General features: G+C 39.8%; 1 non-coding gene across 1 annotated transcript; it reads right to left on the bottom strand.

The window, feature by feature from the left end:
• Positions 1-214: 214 nt before the first annotated feature.
• Positions 215-319, bottom strand: LOC116274275. Its single transcript, XR_004182909.1, has one exon. It is a non-coding gene; the product is annotated as a U6 spliceosomal RNA (small nuclear RNA).
• Positions 320-9,032: the final 8,713 nt, after the last annotated feature.

Below are 9,032 nucleotides of genomic sequence, written 5' to 3'. Positions count from 1 at the left end.
TTTGTTTTCTATTTGAGACATTATAGATATAACCACAATCTTCATAGAATCTTCTACTGCAAAGGAACATTCCTTTTCCTAGTTCTGAATGAAAGTATTTCTGATATGTGAGGAATTCTCATTCCTAAAGGGGAAGCAGTAATGCCCACAATCTTCTCATCATCATGCCACTTGATAAAGGAAAAAGCTAATTTAATTCTTTTAAAATTTATTTCAAAAAACAGAACTCTTCACGAATTTGTGTGTCAGCCTCCTGCAGGGACCATGCCAATCTTCTTTTTATCATTCCAATTTTAGTATATGTGCTGCCAAAGTGAGCTGCTGATATGCTCTTAATCCATTTTTTTCCCCTGGAAATCACTATCCATAAGAAATAATGTCAGAACATGAGTTTTTTATTAGTTTAATTATTAAATTGAGCAACGATTATTTGAAATTATATGTCCATGTGTGAAAATCAAATAACAATATTTAACTTTCATAATTCTTCCAACTTGTTCACTAAATCTTACCCTAAAAGCTAAATAAAATAATTTTTTTCTAGAAATTTTTTTAGTGATTCTATTCAATGGGGAAAAACATTATATAATGTGTTTTATTATACTGGACAGTGTTGTTTCTAGTCAATGAATGCTATCTGACAGGACAAATAGTTGGCACCAAAACCACTAACACATTCAGAATCTAATCTCCCCTGAATCCAGCTTGAATTCTCAAAAACTGGCTGTGGCGTATACTGTACTTTGTAATAGAAAATTCACTTTAAAAAGTGGACAAAAATGGTTACCTTAGCTCTATTGTTAAAGACTGCTCAATACATTTTTTTCACAATTAAGATAATATTTATTTATTTATCTATGTATTTGAGACAGGGTCTTGCTCCATTGCCCAGGCCAGAGTAAAGTGGTGTGATCGACTCTCTGTAGACTTGAATCTCCAGGTTCAAGTGATCCTCCTAACTCAGACTCCTGAGTAGCTGGGACTACAGGCATGTGCCACCACACTTGGCAATTTTTTTTTTTTTTGGTAAAGACAGGATTTTTCTTCGTTGCCCAAGCTAGTCTTGAACTCCTGGCCTCAAGCAATCCTCCCCCCTCAGCCTTCCAAAGCACTGGTAGTACAGGCACTAGCCATCATGCCCAGCCATTAATACATTAATATTTAAATTTTATGGTCATGTCAGTGTTTGGAAAATGTGTTAGATTTTCTAATTTAGGCTTCCTTTATATCTCTTGTCTACATCAAAGAGAAGTAACTGAACTATTTGATTCTGTGCCTATTTTTTAATCAATTAATTAATTTTTAATTTTTTAATTTTTTTGAGATGGAGTCTCACTCTGTTGCCTAGGCTGGAGTGGAGGGGCATAATCCCGGCTCACCGCAACCTCTGTCTCCCAGGTTCAAGCAATTCTCCTGTCTCAGCCTCCTGAGTAGCTGGGATTAGAGGCGTGCACCACCACACTGGGCTAATTTCTGAATTTTTAGTAGAGATGGGGTTTCACCATGTTGGCCAGGCTGGTCTCTAACTCCTGACCTTAAGTGATTCACTCACCTCGGCTTCCCAAAATCCTGGGATTACAGGGGTGAGCCACTGCACTCAGCCTTCTGTGCCAATTTTTAGCTTTTGCAATCATTTCATATTCTATACCTCACACTCTGTCTCATTTTTACTTCTTCAATATATAGTATATTTTTATTGTATTATGATCAGTCAGGCCGGGCACTGTGGCTCATGCCCGTAATCCCAGCACTTTGGGAGGCTTAGGCAAAAGAAATCACTTAAGTCCGGGAGGCGGAGGTTGCAGTGAACCAAGATCATGCTGCTACACTCTAATCTGAGCGACAGAACCAGACTCCATCTCAAAAAAAAAAAAAAAAAAAAAATCAGTCAATGGTATAACAGTAAAAATGCTTTTTATGGAATACTGTTGTTAAACCTTCGTTATACTTTAACCTTTGTTAAAGATCAATAAAACATAGTGCTTTTGGATTTGATAGCTGCTGTTTCAAAGGGTCATTTTATTTTATCTTATTTTATTTTGAGACAGGGTCTTGCTCTATTGCCCAGGCTGGAGTGCATTGGCGCTACCATAGGTCACTGCAGCCTCAGACTCCTGGGCTCAAGTGATCCTCCCACCTCAGCCCCCTGAGTAGCTGGAACTACAGGCACATGCCATCATGCCTAGCTAATTTTTTAATTTTTTGTAGAGATGAGGTCTTGCTGTGTTGCCCAGGCTGGTCTTGAACTCCTGGCCTTGAGTGATCCTCCTGCCTCAGCATGTTAAATAATACTGAACTTTAAAATGAAAAAAGTAAATTCTTCTGTATGCAATCACATTTCAGCATTTAGCAACTCTGAAAAGAATTTAGAAAAGGTAACAATTGGCTACAAGGCTAAGCCCGACAGAATCTGTTTCTGCTAAGCACAGCTAGTTCTTTCTTCATTCCCACTGAGGAATGTGAAAAGCAATGATACTAAATCTAAAAAAAAAAAAAAAAAAGTGTGTCAAATTCAAGTATTTGTGTTTCTTTTTCTTTTCTTTTTTTTTTTTTTGAGACGGAATTTCGCTCTTGTCACCCAGGCTGGAATTCAGTGGTGTGATCTGGGCTCACTGCAACCTCCACCTCTCAGGTTCAAGTGATTCTCCTACCTTAGCCTCCTGAGTGGCTGGGATTACAGGTGCCCACTACCACGCCCAGCTAATTTTTGTATTTTTAGTAGAGACAGGGTTTTGCCGTGTTGGCCAGGCTAGTCTTGAACTCCTGACCTCAGGTGATCCACCTGCCTCAGCCTCCTAAAGTGCTGGGATTACAGGTGTGAGCCACTGAGTCTGGCCTATTTCCTAAGTATTTTAACTACATATTGCTACTTAACAAACTACCCCGACTTCATGGCTTAGAACACAACCATCTTATTTGCTCACAATTTAGCAGGTCATCAATTTGGTCTGTGTTCAGCTGGGTTGTTCTTTTCTGGTCTCTCCTGGGGTCGTTCATATAACTGAAGTCATGCGGCATCGTGGCTGGAGCTGGATGATCTGGGATGGCCTCCTTTACACATCTGGGGTTACTGTTAGCTGTAGATGGAGCACCTCTCTCCCTGTGATCTCTCATTCTCATGGAGGGTAGCTCAGGCTTCTTTGCGTGGTAGTCTCAGGATTTCAAGAGGGTGAGAGCTCAGAAAGTCACTTCCGTAGCATTCTGTTGGTCAAAACAAAGTACAAGTCCCGCCCAAATTCAAGGGAATGAAGAAACAGTCTCTATCTTTTGATGGGAAGAGATGTAAAACCACATTTCTTTTTTATTTAAAAAAATTTTTTAAGTAAAAAAAAAAAAAAAATTTAAGTAGAGACAGGGTCTTACTGTATTTTCCAGCCTTGTCCCAAGTTCTTGGACTCAAGTGATTCTCCTGCCTTGGCCTCCCAAAGTGCAGTAACTACAGGTGTGAGCCACCATGCCTGGCCTAAAGTCACACTTAACAGGAGTGTATACAAAAAGGTGGGAAGAATTTGTGACTATATTTTTTCAATCTACTGTGTTAACATTGGCTCAAAATTCAGAAACAATACATAAAAATATTGAATTTGATTACACTGAAATAAAAAAATCTTATACTACAAAAATACCATAAGTAAAATAAAAAGTTAAATCACAAACTTGGAAGAATATTTGTAATTTATAGCACAGCACAGACTAAAGTTTAATGTCCGTAGCATATAAAGAGCTTCTAAAAAACAGAAGAAGGAAGGACTGACACACTACAGGAAAATGCACTAGAGATATAAACAGACAGATTGCAGAAAAAGAAATGCATAGAGTCCTTAACCATTAAAAAAAAATGTTTTTATGGTCCTTAACCATAAAAAAAAGTCCAGGTGTCGTAGTTCATGCCTGTAATCCCAGCACTTTGGGGGGCTGAGGCGAGAGAATCTCTTGAGGCCAGGAGTTTGAGACCAGTCTAGGGAACATAGTCACACCCTGTAGCTACAAAAAAAGTATATTAAAAAAATTTTTTTGGCGGGGTGCGGTGGCTCACACTTGTAATCCCAGCACTTTGGGGGGCCGAGGCAGGCGCATCAGAAGGTCAGGAGATCAAGACCATTCTGGGTAACATGGTGAAACCCTGTCTCTACTAAAAATACAAAAAATTAGCTGAGTGTGGTAGCACGCACCTGTAGTCCCAGCTGCTTGGGAGGCTGAGGCAGGAGAATCGCTTGAACCTGGGGTTGCAGTGAGCCAAGATCACACCACTGCACTCTAGCCTGGGTGACAGAGCAAGACTCCGTCTCAAAAAAAAAAAAAAAAAAAAAAACTTCACTCTCTCTTTTCTTTTTTTTTTTGAGACAAGGACTCACTCTGTCACTAAGGCTGGACTGCAGTGGTGTAATCATGACTCACTGAAGCCTTGACCTCCCAGGCTTAAGCAATCCTCCCACCTCAGCCTCCTGAGTAGCTGGGACTACAGGCGCACACCATCATACCCTGCTAATGTTTTGTAATTTTTGTAGAGACAGGGTTTCACCCATGTTGCCCAGGCTGGTCTCCAACTTCTGTGCTCAAGTGATCTGCAGCCTCAGCCTCCCAGAGTTCTGGGATTCCAGGCGTGAGCCACTGGGCCCAGCCCGACCTCACTCTTAATAAGGGAAATGCAAATTTAAACTGCACTGAGATATTTTTCATCTGTCACGTGAGCAAAAAACCCAAATGTTAGGGCACTCACATACATTGCTGTTTCTGCATGTAAAACAGGAAACAGGCGCTCACATACATTGTTGTTTTGGGGATGTAAAATGGTAGCCCTACTATGAAAGGACTTTTGTAATAGCAGCAAAATTACGTATGTATTTGACTTAGTAATCCCTCTTTCAGAAATCTATCCCAATGATACAGTGGCAAAAATACGTAGGCATGAAGTTATACATTGCAGCACTATTTCTAATAGCAAATTCTAGAAATAAGCCAAATGTCCATCAGAAGGAGATTGGTTGAATAAACAATCCATGGTGCCCATACAACGTAGTTCTATGTAACCACGAAAAGCAATGAGAAATATTACTATCTACAATTTAGAGTAATCTCCAGGCATATAGTTGAATGCAAAAAGCAAGGTAGAAAAATGTATGTGTATAGTAAACTACCTCTTATCTAAGAAAAAATAATATATGTAATATATATAGGTAATGTATATTATATATATAAATGATGGGAATAATTTGTGACTAAATTCTTACATATAGAATTTCTTAAGCTCTCTCTATATAATTATATATATAATTATACATATATATGTATATTTACATATATAATTTCTTAAGCTCTCTGTGTATATATATATATATATAGCTAAGAAAGAAGGATTTTGGCTTATCCTTTCCATTTTTTCTTTGTATAAGCTATATATAACATATTTTATATGTTATATATATGCTATATGGTATATAGATACATATATATAGCTTATATTAAAAAATGAGAAGAACGATAAGCCAAAATGATTCTACATTGGGAAGTGGAAGGAACAGATGGAAAGAATATGGAGAAAGGGTATCACTATTTAACAACTCCTAATAAAATAACGAATCAATGGCTTCTAACATTATGAAGAGAAAAGCACCAAATATTATGCACCTCCTTATGGATGTATGAACATGACCTACAGATAATTCCTGCCAAAGCCAGGTACAGTGGCTCACCCCTGTAATCTCAGTACTTTGAGAGGCTGAGGTGGGAGGATCACTTGAGACCAGGAGTTCAAGACCAGCATGGGCAACATAGAGAGACCTTGTCTCTATAAAAAAAATTTAAAAATTAGCATGTGCTTGTAGTCCCAACCACTTGGGAGGCTGAGGTTGGAGGATTGCTTGAGCCCAGGAGTAGGAGGCTGCAGTGAGCTATGATAGCACCACTGCACTCTGGCCTGGGCAACAGAGGGAGACCTTGTCCCTAAAATAAATAAATAAATAGGAATGATCGAACCTCTAAATCTAAATACCAATTTATAAGCAATATGGGGGAGAGGAACATGTTAAAACAAGACAAACACATATGGTTGCAATAAGCAAAATCCAGAGTGAAAAATTCTACAGATCAAATGAGTCACTTTATTGAAACCATAAATTGCAAAGAAAAGTAGAAGAGAGATGGAGGAGCAATCTATAGAAAAAGAGACTTAAAGATGTATTTACCATTTGTGGACTTTTTTTTCTTTTTTGAGATGGAGTCTCGCTCTGTCGCCCAGGCTGGAGTGCCATGGCGTGATTTTGGCTCACTGCAACCTCCGCCTCCCAGGTTCAAGCAATTCTCCCGCCTCAGCCTCCCAAGCACCTGGGATTACAGGCACCTGCCACCATATCTGGCTAATTTTTGTATTTTTGTAGAGATGGGGTTTCTCCATGTTGGCCAGGCTGGTTTTGAACTCCTGACCTCAGGTGATCTGCCTGCTTCAGCTTCCCAAAGTGTTGAGATTACAAATGTGAGCCGCCGCACCCGGCCACCCATTGTGGACTTTAATTGGATTCTGACTTAAGAAACAAACTGAAGGGAGAGAGAAATCCTTTATGAAGTAGTTGAGGAAAATTTGATCTTTGATCATTGACTAGATAATTAACAATAGTAAACAATTATTATTATTTTACAGACATATATCCAGTATCATAGATTTGACTTTATAACCTTATTCACATGTCTCAAATTAGTGTTAGCTGTAGGTGGGCCCTCCGTTGTGGTGGTCAAAGGCAATGGATAGGAATATGAATACAAGATTTGCCATGAGTTGATAATTGGTAAATCCGGGTGGAGTGCACATAAGGATTCATTATACTATTCTCTTTACTTATGTTTGAAATTTTATACAATAAAACATTAGAATAAAAAAAGTATGAAGTTTTTTTAAGATGAGGAAACTCTTTTTTTGTGTGTTTGCTTTTTTGAGACGAGTCTCGCTCTGTCGCCAGGCTGGAGTGCAGTGGTGCAATCTTGGCTCACTGCAATCTCTGCTTCCCAGGTTCAAGCGATTCCCCTGCCTCTGTCCCTTCCCGAGTAGCCGGGACTACAGGTGCGCATAACCACACGCAGTTAATTTTTTGTATTTTACTAGAGACGGGGTTTCACCATGTTGGTCAGATGGTCTTGATCTCCTGACCTCGGGTGATCTGCCCACCTTGGCCTCCCAAAGTGCTGGGATTACAGGTGTGAGCCACCTTGCCTGGCCTTTTTTTATTTTATTTTTATTTTTTTGAAACACTCCTGGTAGACTCTGTAAAATACCTAGAATTGTGGCGATTCATCCTATGATTACCAGAAGGATGAAGCCAAAACATTCTTTTTTTATTGACACAGAATCTTGCTCTGTCGCCTAGGCTGGAGTACAGTGGCATGAACATGACTCACTGCAACCTTGACTTCCTGGGATCAAGTGATCCTCCTGCCTCAGCTTCCTATGTAGCTGGACCACAGGCATTCACCACCACACTTGGCTAATTTTTTGTTTTTTTTGTAGAGACAAGGCTGCTCAGGCTGGTCTCAAAGTCCTGGGTTCAAGTGATCCTCCCGCCTTGGCCTCTCAAAGTGCTGGGAATACAGGTGTGAGCCACTGTGCCTTGCCCAAAACATTCTTGATAGAGCAGGACAACAGATACAACCAGGGTCTTGATGACTGAGCCATGAAATAAGCCAACCCTGGATATCTAGTTATGTAATAACAATCTATCTAGTTATGTAATAACAATCTCTGTCATTTAATCCCTCTTGAGTATGTTTCTGTTATTTTTAGTAGAAAATGGAGGAAAATGCATTTGTATGTGTGTGCAAGGTCTCATTGCCCTCTAGCTGAAGAGTGATACAACTCCAGAATCCTATTCTTAGAGCCTGCTTCCTAGGATCACTTCCAGTACCAATGATCTAAAGTGACGTTCCCTAGAAACAGGAATGCTTTGGCCGGTCTTTTATGAGAGGAGTATTCCGCAGAGAATGGAGGGAGGAAAGCAGAAAAGGGCAGGGGGAAGAGCTAAGCAGGGAAGTCATCTCGCCGGAGATCAACTTCAATCTGCTCCTTGGGGTGGGCTGGAGCATGAACTATTCAATTGTACTGCAGAGTCGGTGTCACCTTTTGTAATACTATGGCAGTCAGTCATTGGTTGTGAACTGCCTATGGTGATGGTGGTGCGTGGGGTATAACACCCATAGCAGCTGGGGATAAATGTACCCAGTTAAGGAGCCCAATTAAGGGTATCTAGGCAGAGCGTCGGCAGTGTCCCAACTTACTCCATAGCCAAAACCTTACATGACCCTGCATGATCTAGCCCACCTCGCCTCCCCACTCCCTTTCTCTCTGAGACCATCTCTGGCTACTCTCCCTCTTTTTCACTCCACTTTAGCCACACTGGCCACCTCACAATTTCTCAAATTCCCAGCATGATCCTGTTTTAGATCCTTTGCCCTTTTCTGTTCCCTTACCTGGCGGATCCCCCTAACTCCTACCATTGGATGGTCCCTTATATATCTTGCAGGTTTCTACGCAAAAGATACCTTCCTAGTAAGGCCTCTTTTAGCCATCCTACCTAAAATTACAACTTCCACCTCGAACTAACACAATCCTTTTATTTTCATTACTTTTATCCTTAGCACTTATCAGTATCTAATATACTATATAATTTTCTCATTTGTCTTGTTACCTGGTTCCACTCTAGAATATAAACTGGGAACACTTAAAACAATGCCTATTATGTTGTAAGTGCTCAGCTAATATTTGTTGAACACGTGAATGAATGAATGATTTCTGGCACAAAGTGTTAATACTCAATAAATATTGTTTGAACCGAACTGAAACAGAAAATATCTACATAGTCCGCTTTGTAAGTACTATAGATGGGAGAGGGCATACATATTGTTATATGCAGGGTTCTCCATAGACTATATGCTCTTTCTTCAGTAATATTACGAAAGCTTGCATTTCTCATGTGATGTTATGTATGTGTATGTTAATATGTATTATTTGTACATGCAAATATTCATGAAAAAAGTAGAAGCACCAA

The sequence above is a fragment of the Papio anubis genome, chromosome 3 (genome assembly GCF_008728515.1).
Source record: "Papio anubis isolate 15944 chromosome 3, Panubis1.0, whole genome shotgun sequence".
In the NCBI taxonomy this organism is placed as follows: domain Eukaryota; kingdom Metazoa; phylum Chordata; class Mammalia; order Primates; family Cercopithecidae; genus Papio; species Papio anubis.
This window is presented reverse-complemented; position numbering and strand designations above follow the sequence as displayed.